The sequence below is a fragment of the Garra rufa genome, chromosome 4 (genome assembly GCF_049309525.1).
Source record: "Garra rufa chromosome 4, GarRuf1.0, whole genome shotgun sequence".
Classification (NCBI taxonomy): domain Eukaryota; kingdom Metazoa; phylum Chordata; class Actinopteri; order Cypriniformes; family Cyprinidae; genus Garra; species Garra rufa.
Window position 1 is genome coordinate 12833003 of NC_133364.1, and position 17515 is coordinate 12850517.

Consider the following 17515-nt stretch of genomic DNA (forward strand, 5'->3'; position numbering starts at 1 on the left):
GCCACCTGACCAGAAGCGGAAAGAGAGGAAGGCACAGCGTCAAGCGGCAAAGACGCAAATGTATGACGATTACTACGATTATTATGGTTACGACTACCATAACTACAGGGGCGGCTACGACGACCCGTACTTCGGCTACGATGACTTCCAGGCGCCGGCCCGAGGCCGAGGGGGGCGTGGTGCCAGGGGCGGGGCGTCTTCCGTACGCGGCAGAGGGGCCAGCGCTCCACGGGGCAGGGCGGGCTTCCCGCAGCGCGGAGGTGTCGGAGGCGGTCTGGGAGCGAGCCGGGGCCCACACGGAGGAGCCAGAGGCGGGGTTCTGCCGAGAGGGCGCGGGGTACGTGGTGCTCGGGGTGGACGCGGTGGAAATGTAGGAGGCAAGCGCAAAGCCGATGGCTACAACCAGCCAGATTCCAAACGGCGCCAGACCATTAATCAGAACTGGGGCTCGCAACCCATCGCACTACAACTCCTCAACAGTGGCGATACATTCCCTCAGATGAAAATCCAGCCGACTATGCATCACGAGGTCTGAGTGTTAATGATCTTGTAACTTCCAGCTGGTTCAGAGGACCAAAGGTCTTGTGGGAAAGGCAGATACCTCCCCCTGTGAACGTTAACACACAACTTCCAATTGGTGACCCAGAGGTCAAGAAGGCTCAGTCGTTGAACACGCAAACAGTACAGTATTCCTGCTTATCCAACCGTCTCACAAGGTTGTCCTCATGGTCCAAAGTCATCCAAGTAGTCGCACGTCTACTTCGTCGTGTCAGGAAGGACAAGTCGAGTGATCACAGTACAGTGACGGAACGTGAGGATGCTAAGTGCACCATCATCAAGGACTTACAGAGTCAGACATATACAGAAGCGATAGCTTTACTCTGTAAAGGCAAACAGCTCCCACGCAGCAACAGGCTATACAATCTAGACGCCTTCATCGACCATAACGGATTGCTCAAGGTGGGAGGAAGGCTCTGCGATGCTTCAGCTCCTGTCTCTGTTAAACATCCAGTGATAATTCCAAAGGAACACCATCTTACGAAACTTCTGATCGCTGATTGTCATGAAAAAACGGCACATCAAGGAAAGGGCTTGACTATAAATGAGGTCAGATCAAGAGGATTTTGGATCACAGGAGTAAACAGGACTGTAGCCTCTTTTGTATGACAGTGTGTGAGATGTCGCAAGTTTCGCAGACCTACGGAAGAGCAAAAAATGGCAAACTTGCCCTCAGAGCGTATAGATCCATCCCCTCCATTCACATACAGTGGAATGGATGTTTTTGGCCCGTTTATTACCAAACAAGGTCGTAAATCATACAAGAGGTATGGACTTCTTTTTACCTGTTTCTGCTGCAGAGCCATCCACATTGAGATGTTGGATGACATGTCCACGGATGCCTTTATTAATGGCCTGCGCTGTTTCATTGCTATTAGAGGAGCAGTTCATCAAATAAGGTGTGACCAAGGCAGTAACTTCATTGGAGCCAAGAATGAGCTCACCAAAGCCATGGAAGAGGTTGACACAAACCGTCTGATTACATTCTTAGCAGCAAAACAATGTGACTTTGTCTTCAACGCTCCCCATTCAAGTCACACTGGCGGAGTTTGGGAGAGACAGATCAGAACTGTGAGAAGTGTTCTTCGTTCCACTCTGTCCCAGTCATCCGGAAGACTTGATGATGCTTCTCTGCGAACCTTCTTCTATGAGGCCATGGCCATTGTAAACAGCCGTCCGCTCACTGTAGATAATTTAAGTGATCCCTGCAGTCCTGAGCCACTAACCCCTAATCACCTGCTCACCCTGAAAACTACCCAAGCCCTACCACCCCCTGGCAAGTTTGTAAGAGAAGACATATACGCTCGCAAGAGATGGCGTCATGTCCAATACTTAGCAGAACAATTCTGGGGACGTTGGTGCAAGGAGTATGTGTCAAACATTGCAACAAGACAATGCTGGCTTACACCAAGAAGGAACATGCAAGTTGGAGATATAGTCTTGGAGAAGGCAGACGATCTGCCCAGGAATGAGTGGCGCTTGGCAGAAGTTATTGAGACTGTCGCTGACAAGGATGGTTTGGTGAGAAGAGTGAAGATACGTTTTGGAGACAGAAATCTGGGGAAGGATGGTAAACGTCTGAACAAACCATCAGTAGTTGAGCGCCCAGTGCAGAAGCTGGTCCTGCTGCTGGAGGCAGTTTGAAATTCCTTGCATATCCTTTGAATTAAGCAGTTTACAGTAGAATATGTTTCAGTTTTACTTTACATCTAGCCTTAAAAATTGGCAGTTTTCTTTAGGAATCATTCGTGATCAAGGTTTAAAATTTATAGTCACTCATGATTGGTGGGAGTGTAAATAACCCTCGGTTAGTTTAATTAATTACCAGGATTGATATAATGTTCATTCTATATTTTCTGAATATTATTTGTAAGTTAATTATAATTTGGATCGTTTCTTTGCACTCTTAAGTTATTTAACCGATAGAGACTTTTACTTTGAAAGGCGGCTTGACGGAAGTGCACGGTGATCGCTCATGCACGGAGAGATCGCAAATACGGAGAGAGAGCGCGCACAGACGGAGATGGTTCACGGAGTTTAACTAAAGGATTAAGGACACTAAAGTGAATTTAGACATCTAGTTTCTTTGTTGTTTTATTTTACAGTATTTTGTTTCGTTTTTGGTTTTTATTGTTTAACACCTGGTTGGAAAGGAGAACAAGGTAGTGAATGCATTTGCACACTTGTTTACATAGACAGATATAGCGTAGGCCTATCGTGTCTCTATGACGGCTTATGTGTTTGTTTTATGTATGAGTAATTTTATGTTGTTTATGATAAATGATAGTATTAATTTAGTAATTTTTTTTGCTGTATAGTCGATTGTTTTATTTCATTTATATTTATGTGTATGTGAATTTATTACAAATTTAAATATTGTTTATTTATCTGTCCTCTAGCTCTTACGGTGTTGTGCAGTTAAAAAAGGCAATAAACACAAAGGAAGACAGTACAACATCAGTGCACGAGTTAAATCCTTTTTGCTTCAACCGGGCTGCTACACCACATGGGCATCTTTAATATCCCAGGATTCATCACACACTGTCCCCCATGAGCCGCTGTGAAAAACCTCCAGCCTCCCTGCACAGTCTCCCCCAGAACCCACCAGCCTGATGGACCCATGACTTGATATTCCGCGTAAAAAAAGCATTGATTTTACATGCACATTATTGGTCTACTAATCTGCCCAGATGTTGATTTTCTTACCAAGGTTTGTGATTGATGGCTGTTGTGTGAAGCTGCAGTTGAGAGCTTGAGGGGAGCTGCAGTTTCCCAGATAAGATTCACTCTCTGGAAATAGTTTTTATTTGTCACTCACCTTTATTTAAAATATACTACATTTATAAAATAGTCTGAAACCCTTTATTATTGTGTGATAGTGCTCACCAGAGCAGATGACTCCAACATCTCGTCTATGTGAACATTCAGCTCGACTCCATGAAGAGATGGAACATTCTGAGAGTTTTGTTTCATTCCCGTCACAATCAAACACATCAGCCCAGATTTCACCACTTCTCTCTCCAAACCAGTCTGATCCCACAACAGACACAGCAATCCCACAATTCAGCTGTCTACAGAGGACACTGGCAGCTCTCATATCCCAGCATGCATCACACACTGTACCCCATTTACCAAGATACTGAAGTTCAACTCTTCCAGAACAAGAGTCTGAACCATTTACCAGTTTGAGATCTGTGTAACCTGGAAAAAAACAAGTGTCAGCTTGTTTAAACAGTGTGAAACTATACGTCAAAATAACTGAACAATACAATAGCAGTATATTATGTATGTATGTAATTTAGCTAAAGAGATGCCAAATGTTAATACTCTACCAGAACAGATTACTCCCACATCATTGTCATGGGAACAGCTGTGCACCTGTGAAGATAATCGTGGACAGATGTCTATTTGAGATTCATTTCCTCTGCACTGAATCTCCTCAGACCAAACACTGCCTTTCCCTTTGCCAAAAGCAGCTGCTCCCAGCACCTGTACAGGAGCCCCACAGTCCAGCTCTCTACACACAACCTCTGCATCCTGCTGGTCGAAGACAGCGTCACACACTGAACCCCATCCTTCTGTACGAAACATCTCCACTCTTCCGGAGCAGAGGTGAGACCCATTCACAAGTCTAAGTCTTTGCTCTGAGACTTTTAATTATAAGGAGAGAAAAATTTACATTTAGAATTAACTATTAACTATTTAGGATAATGCAATGCCAAAATCTTTTTAAGGAAAATGCCATAAAATGTAAACAATTTTAGGGGGTGACAAATTTAAATTTGTTACAAATATGAATTTAATTCTTTTTATTTGTTATCATAATTTTTGCTCCAGCCCACACACCCTCAGAGGTTTCTGAATTCATAGACATTAAATACTAAAACAATGCACAATCCTTACAGATGTTTTATTATTATTATTATTATTATTAAGCAGTGATGTATGAAACAATTCACCTGAGCAGATGACTCCAGCATCTTCACCATGATCACAGTCACTTACACCCCATCCATCTGATCTAGTTCTTCAGTGTTGACTCTGATCCACTACAAGCCACACTATCCATCCAGATTTGACCTGATCCTTGTCCAAAGTGAGCAACATATGTTGCTTTTACAGCCGTCCCACAGTCCAGTTCTCTACACACCACTGCAGTATCCCAGTAATCATCACACACTGTTCCCCACTGACCATTATGATGAACCTCTACTCGACCAGCACAGGGATTATTGCCATTCACCAACCTCACATTCACACTGTCTGTCAGTTCAGGAGAGACAACATAATAATTAATTAAAATTTAGTAGATTAGTAGATTTTTTTATTTTCTTTCATTCTTTTTTTTCTGAGTGTATACTTACCAGCTGTAATGAGTGACACAAATGAGGATACAAAAATATACACCAGATGGATCTTCATTTCAATATACTCTCAGACAGTTCAAAATGTAGCACAAGTTTCTCCTCTGCTCTCTCAAACACACTGAAGAAACTGGCTCCTGTCAGCCCCCTAAAGAGAGAGAGAGATTCACAGCTGCCAATGACACTCACTGTTACCTTATTAGACACAACAGAGGAAATCATCAAACACAATCAGTGACAAATCAGAAAGCAGGATTTTTATTTTCTCCATATATATCAATAAAGTGTCAGTGCTGATGAGCGGGACTCCTCCTCCAGCGTGAAGAGGACAGACTCGTGTCAGTTATAAGTCAGTGTGGAGGTAAAGTCACACTAAACTTAAAACAGATTGATACAGAAACACAGCAGCTTATATTTAGCATCAAAGCCTGAACATGAACACAGCTGATACAAGCACTGATGACTGACTTTTGTAAGTCTGAAAACTTCAAATATTGCATTATACGAAATTAGTAAAATTAATTTACCATGACTGCTTTGAATAAATGTACTAATACTGTATGGTACTGTAACTTAGTGTAACTTTTCTTGATTTTCTTTTTAAATTCTGACTAAGGTAACAATAAAATATAACACCATAGTAGAAACTATTTTGTAAACTATCGTGATAATTGTTTAATTACATAAATTAAATATAAATAAATAGTAAAATGTATTTTTTTTTTACATTCAACTGTTATACCTAGGAAACGTCTCTAGGTTACGTATGTAACCATGGTTCCCTGAGAAGGGAACGAGACACCGCGTCCCCTAGGGGTCGCTATTGGGGAACGCTGCAGCGTGACCCGTGTTTGAAGAATGCATATAGAAAAACTACATGAAATGGCCGGCGACAGCGTATGATGTCACCGCGGCGCGCACGTCGCTGCTGGTGTGTCACTACCGGGCGACACAGTATAAAGAGTCGCCGATGTAAACACACACCCGCTTCATTGTCTGAAGCATTTCGTCCGAAGCATGGTAGGAAGCGTAGGGGACGCGGTGTCTCGTTCCCTTCTCAGGGAACCATGGTTACATACGTAACCTAGAGACGTTCCCTTCCGAGGGAACTCTCACCGCGTCCCCTAGGGGTCGCTATTGGGAAACGGTTATACCCACGTCTCCATGCTGAGCAACTAACAGGCCTGTCTTAACCCTTTCAGTGGTGAGTTTAAAATATTCTAGTGGACCCCCGAGAGTGAGTTTTTTTAAGCGACCGTAATTTTAGAATGTTCATCCTTATTGTTTCCATGGCGACGCGTCATGCTTGTCACGTGACACAACACAGCCACAATAACACTGTATGACAGATAGATCGCTTTAATTTCGTTTTTCCTTTTTTATCCAGAATACTCACACACTTGCTTACCATGCCATGAACTATCTAATATTCCGATTCACAAATATGTGTGAATTAGTATGATTCGTCGTTTAAAACCCTATGTAAATGATCTGGATCGTGATTTGAAACGTGAGATGGGCGCGGCCATGTTTGTTCGCGCTGCAGTTCAGAGAGTCCTGTCAGCCGCGTTTACATCACGTACATTCATCCGTTTCTCCTGAAATACATGCAAGTAAGTGGCTGGTGAACTAGAAGAGGAATAGAGTGAACCTTTTAGTTACTTTGCCTATGTGTATGTGATAGAAATAAAACACATCGGCAAATTATATTTGAATAGATGGTTATTTGCTGCTTCCATAGACCTATGTGTGTATTTTACAAACTCTTAATGTCTCGTTTTACTAGTACTTATGTGTATATAAATGTCTGAAACCTAAAATAAGCGTTATGTGGTTAAAAACACTGCATAGTTGTGATTGTATGACAAGTGCAGAGCTCCGCCGTCTCTGGCTCAGCGCCAGCCATCGCGCCAAAGCGCAGTTTGAATTTGTCAGCTGCGTGACGTCACCGAACGTTCTAAATCCCATATGTGGGACCGTACTCCCAGGGGCACAGAAATTAGAATCCCATATGTGGGACCGTACTGCTCAAAGGGTTAAGAAAAAGACCGTTGTAGCAGGGGTTATCGTCAGATAACACACCCTGGATAACAGATGGGCAGGAGATATCTAAGGTGATATCGAGTGGAGTTGGACCCAGGGAGACCGGGGTTTTAAGACCAACTCAAAAAATGGGAACGAAGGACCGCGTAACCCATACCTTATTGGATTTTAGAAAAGAACCCAGAAACTTGGTGGGAACTTACCACTTATGTGGATTTTAGGAAGTGCACAGGGATTGTGTGCGCACTTACCACTATTGTGGATTTCAGAAAGTGCCCAGGGTTTAGCGTGGGACACTACCCTAGTAAATGGGATTTAGAGACTGTGTTTTCCCTCTTTTGGGGGTTTCACTGTTAAAGCTCCAAGCTTGTCATAGAGAGGGGAGCAATGCTACGCCCCAATCAGGACAGACAGTCCGCAAACTGTTAGTCGACTGATGAATTCACGGAGCTACTGACCATCATGATAGTGGACGCAAACAGCGGACAGACCCCTAACCCCAACTTGCAGGGAGGAACATCCGTCCTTAAAAAGGGCAACGCTCTGAAGGGACCCTTAGTGTAAAGGGGAGCATACTAAACCCAGTCCACACAGATGCCTACTAGGAGAAGGTGATGCTCAGACATTACCCTTCCTTAGAAGGGAAGCATACTCATCCCACTAGGAGCCGTGCTCTAAAATGGGAACCTTCGCAAAGGGGAGCAAACATGCTCGAATCAGGGAGCCTGAGAGGAGGTAGTGACCATTTCTTCTCTTTGTCAAAGGGAGAAATTCACCATGCGGCAGTGGCGCTGCTTTGAAGGAACCTTAAATAAGGTGAGCTGCCAGCAGCCTGAAGAGACTTCTACGTAAGAAGTCCTTGATTCTAGCAACTCATCTCAAGGCCCTGAAGAGGGAGAGCTCCTAGCTAGACATGAGGCCTGAGGGGGAGTTCTACTCAACCCGGAAGTCAGGCACAGACAGGCTCCTAACCCTGGTTAACAGAGAGGAAAACTCGCCTGCCAGGAGGCAGCGCTCAGATTTCACCCTTCTTCAGAAAGGGGAGCTTACTCCTCCTGCCAGGAGCAGCGCTCTTAAGTAGAACCCTTCTCAAAGGGGAGCAATCATATTTGACTCAGGAAGCCTGATGACAGATTCTACCCAACCAAAGGGGAATTTGTCCATACGACAGTGGTGCTACTGATGAACCTTGAATTAAGGTGAGCTGCTGTCGTTGAAGAGCTCTGAGGACCCTTTCCGCGGAAAGGGGAGCTACTAAAGTTACTTCAAGTTCCTGAGAAGGGAGCTCCTGGATAGTCATGAGGACAGATTCCTAACCCTAAAGGCCAGGGAGGAACGACGCTCATTAGGGACCCTTTCCTCGGAAAGGGGAGAGCCCAGCTCGTGCGTGAGGCCTGAAGAGTGAGAATCAGCCTGGACAAGGACAGGCCCCTAACCCAGATGAACCGGGAGGAGAACCTGGCTCTGTCAGTGAGAAACGGTACTCTAAATAAACCCTTTCCGCGGAAAGGGGGGTACTACCTTGGGTGAACCGACCCTGCCCTCGGGCTAACAGGGGGATCGACAGACCCCAGTCTAGGTGGACTTATGTTCCTGACTCAACGGGACATAAATCCCCCGGAGCAGGAACTCATGAGGTCAGACTCCTAACCCTGAAGGCCAGGGAGGAACGCCCATCCAGCCGAGTGGGCGCTCATTAGGGACCCTTTCCTCAGGAAGGGGAGAGCCCAGCTTGTGTATGAGCCTGAAGAGTGAGAATCAGCCTGGACAAGAGGGACAGGCTCCTAACCCAGATGAACTGGGAGGAAAACCTGGCTTGTCAGCGTGAAGCTGTACTCTGAATAAACCCTTTCCGCAGAAAGGGGAGTACTACTTTAGTTACTGGAGAACTGAGAAATTGCTCCTTGGAGACAAAATTCAGGAGGTGCTGGAAAGAACCTTCAGCTGATAAGATCACTTCAGGATCTAAAGTCCACAGAGTGGGTCTGGAAGAGGGATTCTCAGAAAAAGGCCTGCAAAGGACAATGCTAAACATGCCAAGGGCAATCCTAAGAAAGAAACTTAGGGAGCTTACCTTGAAGAGGACATAAGTCCTATCTCTAACATATGCTGAGAGGGTGGTTTACCGCACGACCTGTGGCATGGATAGGACGAACACTGCCGTAACCATAATCCGTAGGATCAGAGGGGGAGCATCCGCCGTGGACTCGTCATGTTTTTCTCTGAGAAGCAAAAACACAACATACAGGCCTGAGACAGTATTAAGTTCCTTTTCTTTATTTAAAAGAAAAAATGGATCATACTCACCCAAAAGTGACCTGCATTTAACTCAAACTTAAACAAAACCTGTTTAAGGAGTTAAAATCCAGACCATCGGTAATGGAGGTTCTTCTGGGACATAAGAACCGCTACGTGCAGGGAGCTCATGTTGTAGGGCTCAGACCTGGGCCTTCATGGAATGAAGGACTTAAAGGCAGTGATCTACCTAGTCCAAGTCACATAAATCCAGAAAGGCCAATGAGCTTGGGAAAACTAACAGATCAGTGAAAGACCTCTGGTTAGTCCTCCGAAAAGCAGCCCAAACCGGCAGAGTGGGCTGTCTGCTTAAACCCTAGCAGGGGAGACAGCACCATCTAGGCAAGAGCTAGCCAACACACAGACATCCGCAGATATCTGTATGAGTAGGAAGGACCACCAGAGGTAAGAAACTGACCGAAAGCCTCCAGACCCTAAAGGGGGAAGAATTAACACACAGCTAGCCTCAGACAGCTGTATATAAGCTGTAATAAGACTATCTAGAAAATCTCCCCTTTTTTTAAAAAAAAGTAAACTAGCTCCACAATCGCGACGCGCAGCACATATTCAGCTCCCCGCGGGAGCTAAACATACTCCGCCCAAGCGCCAAATTCCCTCAAGAATAGAGCAAGCAAGGCGCCGCTGGCGACGCAGCAAATGCGTTTGTTAATGCCGCGAGAGGCAAACACACTCATGCAAAATGAGGAACAGAGAAACTCACCTCCCTCCTTTGCGAATGCGTTTTCGCGATAAGCCATAAATTCCCTCGGGAGCTGGACTTGCTGTAATTTACCACACAAGTAAATTTACCTTGCAAGTGGGTATTAGAGCGTGCCTCTCGTTACAAACAAGCAATGAATGCACCGATTGCATTCTACTCTCTCAAGAGCTAATCTTGCTTGTGTTCTCCCCTCACAGCTCGGGCAGTGTGAAAGTGCGGGTATCAGATTACCACACACGTCACAAGCAGGCCTCCGGTGAGAGAATATGCACTCCTAGACAAGAGAAGCTGAAGACAGCGAAGAGGGTGTGTGTTTACATCGGCGACTCTTTATACTGTGTCGTCCGGTAGTGACACACCAGCAGCGACGTGCGCTCCGCGGTGACGTCATACGCTGTCGCCGACCATTTCATGTAGTTTTTCTATATGCATTCTTCAGACACGAGTCACGCTGCAGCGTTCCCCAATAGCGACCCCTAGGGGACGCGGTATGAGTTCCCTCGGAAGGGAACTAATAAAAAAAAAGCAATAAATATGTGCTGCAATGCTGTATTTATGCATCCAGCGGATGGCAGCAAAACACTTCTTACAGTAAAGTCAGGCAGACAAGGGTCTTGTCCAGGTCCTAGTATCACCACATGAGGGAGCCCTGTTCAATAAAGGATTTCCTGCACTTTAATTTTGCTCTTTATTTGCTGTTGTAATATTTACTGCACTGCAATCTAATCTAATCTAATTATTTTGCACAATTACACTCTTTAGCAAGAGTGATTTAAATATAGTGGTCAACTTTCAGTTGGTTATATCTGCAATCTCGAATATTTGACCTTTTTACATGAGTTTAGCATGTACAACATGATGCTACGGCTGCATTCAGTTATTAGAAAATTAATACTATTTTTAGTATTACCAAAGACTTTATATATAGGGTATTACATCCCAAACAAACAAACAAACGCGTTTTATGAATTATATTCAAGAAGTAAAATCTAGCGTCAAACACGTCGATAACCAGCGTGTGTTTAAATAAAAAAAAAATTAAAAAGCAGGCCAAGTTTTTTAATTTATTTACATTTTTGTGTCAACCAAGATGCAAATGTCACTTTTTTGAGGATCAACACCACCTGTTGTTTTTCTTACCAGAAATATTAATTGTAGCCTAATGTATGTAATTGTAAATACATAAAATACATTTTTAGCAGCTATACAAAAGTTTAACCAGTGAAAAAAATACAGTTTTTGAATTATGTTGATAGCAAGCAGTGCTTTTGTGCTTCTAACCGCGAGCTGAATAAGTTCCTAGTGTTGGGTCGAGTCCACGTAAGTCGAGTCCGAGTCGAGTCCGAGTCTTTAACCAGTCGAGTCCGAGTCAAGTCCGAGTCCAAAATGGGGCGAGTCGGACTCAAGTCCGAGTCCAAATGGGTCGAGTCCGAGTCGAGTCCGACCGAGTCCAACTAAAAACTACTGTTTGTCAGTATCTTAACCTTGTTTTAATTTGTACAACTACAATAAGGCAATGACAATTTAAATGTAACAAAAGGAAACCTCTGTTGCATATTGCCATTTTGATTTTTTTATTTCACACCATCTCATTAGTGTCCTGCTCAGCAAACTTAAAGTCATGTAACAGAAGTTATGACTGACTTGATATTATGACATATTTCAGAGTGAAACAGCTTTTAGAATGTGGGAAGGACAATGTGGGAATTATAAGGGAAGGACAGGACTGTACCTACGAGTAAAATAATGAATCTGTGATAAAGGGAGGGGTAGGTGAAGAGATGGACAGCTAGTGACATATTTTTCTTAGATGAAAATGAGGCTGTGAGGGTTAATGACATGGAAGTCATGGAATAAAAGAATAAAATTCTGACTTTATTTTCTCAATTTCGAGATTATATCTCACAATTCTGATAAGAAAATACATTCTCCCTTTTCCTCTCAGCTAAAGTCATGAGTTTATTTTTTCCCTCAGAACTGACAAACTTGCTATTGCTGCGTTAAATTGAGTTCTAAAGTCTTAAATACAACATATAAACGACATAAAAAAATTCTGAATTCTGAGATAAAATAGGTAAATGTAAAATGTTATAGGTTTAAATAGTATTTTTTTACTGACATAACTGTAACGTCTACTCCAAATTGGTCTATTGACAACGGGCCATTGAATTATTAGAAAATAATGCACACCCAAGTAAGTAAGTAAAACATTCTCAAGCTTACTGAAGGAAAATAAACAGTCTAATAATTAATTACAAGCAAAAGCATAAATAAATATAATAATCAAAATACAAATGAAATAGTTTTATACGTTTTTCAGATTGATCTATATAGTAAAGTATACCACAGAAATAGTGTACTACAAACATTTAATGAAGTAATAAATGTAAAAATAAAACTCTCTACAATCTTCACCGTATATAATAAATATAGATGATTCTTATTAAAATTGCTAAACTGCTTCAATCAAGAGCAGTGAGTGATTTTCTCTTTTTATTTTGTTGTTTGATTATGACGCAGTCTGTGGCAGGTTTACACTGCTGTCGCTTTAAGACCGGACGCACAGATCATATATTTTGACACATCTGTATTTCTAACTCAACACAAAACCGATAGCATTTACATGAATGCTCTCCAAGACGATGCATTTTGACATTACCTTTAGTGTAAGTGTGTAGCAATAGAGAAAGAGTTTAATTCAGCATTGTGCGCTGACTGAGAGGCAGGCTTTCAAGTACCGGCAAGACTTTAAAACACATGCCAATAATACTGAATGTCACTTTCGTAATAATGCATCGAGTCAGTAAAATTTCCATCAACTGTCCCTGGACTCGGCTGGACTCGGCAATAATTCCCGAGTCCGAAAAGCTCGAGTCCGAGTCAAGTCCGAGTCAAAATGCATCCGAGTCCGTGACAAGTCCGAGTCCGCTAAAAATTGTACTCGAGACCGGACTCGAGTCCGAGTACAAGTCCGAGTACCCCAACTCTATAAGTTCCTCCTCCTCCTTCTCTCTCCTCCTGAGTGCTGTGATCGAGCATTTAAAACCGAGAAACGGTCGCTTTCAACACAAACTTCACTCCTTTACTGAATTTAATTAAACAATTTCATTCAAATTATTGTAGGTATCTAAAGCACTTCATAGCCTCTTGTTTAAATCTTAGCAAGTTTAACTTCTGTTCAAACAGGAAATTTCACCACAGAAACCTCTTCCTTTTCTTGTCATTCTTTCTTACATTCCCTTACATATTTTTATACTTAGCAACTTTTATCATTTTATTATATAGAAATTTGCGATTAAACATTAAATGTTTCGTTTTTATGGTCATTAAGTTTAAGCTCAAGGCTTGTAATTCTGTTCTGCTATACACACATAATGACACAAACACATATACACCAGTAATCCACATTCCACAATCCACATCCATGGGAGAAAGGAACCTGCCTTTACGGGAGGAACCTTACCATGAGTATGGATTTTAGTGAAGTGCCTGAATAGTGCACTTACCACTCACGTGGATTTTAGAGAATGCCCAAAGACTTCGCGTGAGCAAACACCACAAATGTGGTTTTGAGTAGGTGTCCTGAGCATAGCGAGGATCACCAGATTTGCAGTCTCTAGGCGATAGAGGAGCCTGAAAGTGGAGCTTCTGGAGAGGGGAGGCTTCAGCAGAAAGACTCTCTAAGCGAGAGGAGGCCTACGACGCTCTCCCTAGGGAAACTCTTCAGAGTGGAGGCCTCAGGAAAACGCTCTAGGCGAGGGGAGGCCTGACTACACTCGACGCTCAAGAAAAGGCAGATACTCACAGTCAGAGCCAATAATGAAAAATTCTCATTTATCATCTAGCTCTGTGTAGTGGAGGCTCCGAGACTACATCTCCAAGGAGAGAAGCCTACAACACTAGTTTTTGGTGAGTGGAAGACTGCACTCCCCCAAAAAATAGTCAGCGAGGCACTCATGGGCCTGCCAGCTGCTATAACTGTGAGAGTGAAGGTCTCAGTACTGTTGGCTGTGACAGAGGGAGACCTATTACACTGTGCTATCGAAGGAGTTGTAAAACTTAAGGGTTTTGGAACCAACTCGGAGAACGGGCACGGAGGATTACCTGCGTGGTCCGTAGGAGAAAGGAACCTGCCTTTACGGGAGGAACCTTACCATAAGTATGGATTTTAGTTAAATGCCTGAATTAGTGCACTCACCACTCGCGTGGATTTCAGAGAGTGCTCAAAGACTTTGCGTGAGCAAACACCACTAACGTGGATTTAAGAAGGTGCTCTAAGCGTTTCGCGAGAAAGACACCTGTATTAACCCGGGTGATAGCAGAACCCGGAAGCGGAGCTTTCAGTGAGGGAGGCTTTAATGGTTTTACAAGCTCTCGAACGTAACAAGCCTGACGACGCTCAACTGAGGAAGCTCTATCGAGTGGAGGCCTTGGAATACACGCCCTCTCATGGAAGGGAGGCCTACTTTGTTTTACACTCAACGCTTGTAGTGACAGGTCCACGGAAAGAGTTCACAAGCTGCCTTAACCTTGTGTTCTCCCGGCCTGTATTTATGGGAAGTGGAGGCTTAACAGAAACACCTCACATAGAGGGAGCCTAGCAACACTCGACCCAGTAAAAAGCTCTCATGAATGGAGGTCTAAAAATGACCTGGCTACATTCAGCGCTAAGAAGTATTATCTTTATATGTCTCTCTTTACAGAGGACTTCACAGAGAGGAGGCCTCGTAGGCCTGCTACACTCAGTTTTATTTCAAAGCGGGGCTTTTTTTTTTTTTTTTTTTTAAAGAGAGCGGAGGCTTCAGAAAAACATCTCTCTCTCAGAGAGGGAGCCTTGACGACGCTCTATTCACCCTAGCACACAAACTCCCAGGAGTGGAGGTCTCACATATGTGTATATGAAAATACACAGGGAAGGTACCTGACTACACTCATGCAAAAAGAGTATTACTCTTAGCAGGGTTTGAGTGAGCGGAGGCTTCAGCAGAGCGATTTTTCGCTTGAAGCAGCTTGACAACGCTCAAGAGGGTTTTTTTTTTTTTTTTTTTTTTTTTTTTTTTTTATATTCTCGTATGTATATGTATGTCTGTACCAAGCTCACTCTTTTAGCGGAGGTTTCTCATTTATAAAACCTGACAACGCTTAACCAAGAGGGGTTTTCCCCGAGTGGAGGTCTCTTCACCCTGTTCTCTTTTTTTTTTTGGAACGAGGGGAGACCTGACTACACTCGGTCGCTTGGTGGCAGCAGAGCCCACTTTTAGAGGAGCTCGAATACTGCAGCATTAAAAATCACCCAAGCGGGGCTGGTAGAAAAAAAGGAAACATACACATACGTATTTGAACATTTTTATTTATTAAAGTGCCTTTATAGTTCACCTGCTGGGCCATCAGATTGAGATCTCATCATTGGCCCAGCCCCAGAGTCTTTGCGAGGGGGAAGGAAGGGCAGGTGGCCGAACGAACGTGAGGGGAACCGGAGAAGAGATTCTAGGTGCCCGCTCCAGGCCTGCCGCCACGGCGGCGCTGGAGCGTTTCCCTCAGGTCCCCTCTCCTACGCCGCGCGTCACGTCTCTTCTGGGACCGACTCCTCCCGGGGGGAGGGCCCCGAGTGGCCACACTGGCGACCTGGCCTCGTCTCTGGTCATCCCTGGACCAGGACGGGCCCGGTTTTCCCCGGTGTTCAGGTGGGGGCGTGGATGTGGACCGGCGAGGAATGCAAGATCTAAACGCCGCAGAGCACGCCTTCGCCTCTCTGAATTTCTCGACCACCGCCTCGACGGATGTGCCGAACAATTCAGAGGGCGAAACCGGGGCATCGAGGAGAAATCGCTTTTCTTTCTCCTCGATGTCCGCCAGGTTCACCCACAGATGTCTCTCCGTGGCCACCATGGCTGACATGGACCTGCCCACCGCGGTCGCTGTCTGCTTAGTGGCCCGCAGAGAGAGGTCTGTGGTGCGGCGCAGCTCAGCCACCTCCTCCGGGGAAAGCCCCAGACCATGGTCCAAATCCCTCAGCAGGTCGGCCTGGTATGCCTGCAACACCGCTACAGTGTGCAGAGCAGCACCGGCCTGACCCGCTGCCGCATATGCCCTGCCATTCAGCCGTGATGTTTCGCAGAGCGGTTTAGACGGCAGGGTCGGAGCCTTCAGCGTCGATGTCCCTCCCCCTGAGAGATAGTTCGCGAACGTCTGCTCAATGGGGGGCATCGACGCATATCCGCGCTCCCGCATTCCCTCGACATCAGCATAGTTCACATGCTGATGTCGGTAAATGCGGGCGGAAAATGGTTTGTCCCATGCCTTCTCGATCTCTTTATGGAGATCGGGAAGGAATGGGAGGCTCACAGGAGCTGGCTTGTCATAGCCGGGAAGAAACCGCTCGTCTAGCCTGCCGAGAGCGGCTTCTTCCCTAGCGGGCTTCCACAGTAGGTCCAAACGTGTAGCCGCGCGGTCCATGACAGACATCAGCTCCTCATATGCGGGGCAAGGAGGCTGTATGGATTCAGCGATGTCATCTTGCTCCATCTCAGCCTCCTGCTCGCCCTGGCTTGAAGCCAGCAGAGCACTCGCTGCAGGGTCGGAAGATGTAAGTGACAACACATCTTCCGCTAGCAGCGCGTCCTCATCTCCGGCTGACGGGCGCGAGAGACTAACTCCTCTCTCGAACTTGTCAGCCAGCTCCACCTGGGATCCACAGGACCTCAGCCGCCGAGCAGCCTCAGCTGCCACGGGGCCGGAGCCGCGTGGGGCAGATGGATGGCCCGATTCCCTCGAGAAAAGGGCCAGACGAGAACGGAGTTTCCTCATGGGGAAACCCTTGCAATGGACGCACTCCATCCCCTCAAGAACGGAGCGCGCGTGCTCTTCCCCTAAACACCATACACAGAGGTCGTGCGCGTCATCAGGTGTCAGATTTCTCTGACACGGATCCGCGCACTTCCTATAAAGTTTAGCTCTAGGCATCGTCAACTCACTCGCTAGAACGAAGGACTCTGAAGACAAAAAGATGGTGTTGTGCTCTCAGGCACCTGCTTTTATACTAAGACTGATGACGTCACGGGCTGGCGCCGGCCAGTGTCAAGTTCACTGTCGTTGTTCTATACCTCATTTCAGAACCGGTCACGCTGAAGGTGGTTCCCATAGTGTCCTGAACCAGGACGCAGCGTAGAGTTCCCTCCGGAAGGAAACCTCATTTGGACAACTTTAAAGGTGATTTTCTCAATATTTAAATTTATTTGCACCCTTAAAGGTCCACTGAAGTGCCTTGAAACACGCAGCGTTATTCTATGTGGTGACGTACGTTAACTGAAACAAATACATATCGCCCAGCCCCACCCAATTATTTTTAATAGCCAATAGCGTTCCATTAATATCTGCTCGGTCCAGAGCCGTTAAGCTCGGTAAAGCTGCATTTGTAAGCTTATGACATCCACAGACTAATAAATTACCCCACAGATTCAATATGAAACTCTTGCTAAAACAAAATAGTGATCATAATCATGCTGAGGCTGTGTAGTTTAATACATGCCGATCG